We start from the raw sequence: 964 nt of genomic DNA, 5'->3' as shown, positions 1-964 counted from the left end.
TTTCAATGAACATCTACAGAGATTTTGGAATTCCATTCATTCATTGTACTTTTCTCCCCACTCACCCCACCCCCACCTCCACCTCCACCCCCAGTTTGCCCATCTCCTCCCAGCTTTCTTAATATTCCAAAATATGCTGTGAATTAGAAAATGTTGATAATATAAACTAGTACTCTCATTCATTATTGTCAAGTCAGAACCGACTCATAGCTGACCCTCCAGGGGGTTTTCAGAGGCTGTAAATCCCATGGGAGGAGAATACCCATCTTTCTCCCATGGACCAATTAGGGGATTTGAACTGCCTACTTTTGAGTTGACAGAACACCACAATTTTTCCCAGACCTCTAATGAAGAAGAATAAACACTTTAAGGGGTTAGGAGGGTAAATCAGCTTCCTCCTGAATTTTTTTAGGAGGAATTTGCCTCCGTTCCTTTATAACAAACTGAGTCCTAAGTCAGGTTCTGTCTTTTGATTTAAACCACACAAGCAGTTAATAATCAGGGAGCTCTGGTGGTCAAGTGACAAGGAAATAAGCTGCAATCTGAAAGGCATGTGGTTCAAATTCACCAGCTGCTCTGCAAGAAGAGGAGTGATCTCTTCCTGTAAAGTTAACCGCCTCAGAAAACCCACTGAAGGGTCAGGTATGGGTTGGTTCCAACTCGACAGCGCACAGCAGCATACACTGTGAACAACTCTCACAGAAATCCTTCTAATTTATTTATCTATTGAACTAAACCATCAAACTACACCCATAAGACCATTATTTTTTTAAAACTAAGTATAACCAGTGAAATATATACGGGGACCTAAGGAGGGAAGGAGTGGGAGCAGAGGGGTGAGGGTGGGTAGGGGCAAAATCCCAGGGTTGCACAAATTGATGGGTGGGAGGTGCCGGTAAAGGAAATGGAAAAGATACAGTGGGGACCTGAAAAGACAGGGTTGTTGTTGTTGTTGTTATGTGCC

At 43.0% G+C, this 964-nt stretch overlaps 1 protein-coding gene across 1 annotated transcript in view; it reads right to left on the bottom strand.

The window, feature by feature from the left end:
- LOC102843189 (dystrophin-like) overlaps nt 1-964 on the bottom strand; it is a 1,161,727-nt gene that overhangs the window by 629,312 nt on the left and 531,451 nt on the right. The gene's annotated exons all lie outside the window — the stretch shown is intronic.

The sequence above is a fragment of the Elephantulus edwardii genome, unplaced genomic scaffold, assembly GCF_000299155.1.
Source record: "Elephantulus edwardii isolate Elephantulus edwardi_28Jun2011 unplaced genomic scaffold, EleEdw1.0 scaffold00016, whole genome shotgun sequence".
Taxonomy (NCBI): Eukaryota; Metazoa; Chordata; class Mammalia; order Macroscelidea; family Macroscelididae; genus Elephantulus; species Elephantulus edwardii.
Note: the sequence above shows the minus strand (reverse complement) of the source record. Positions and strands in the feature narration are given on the sequence as shown.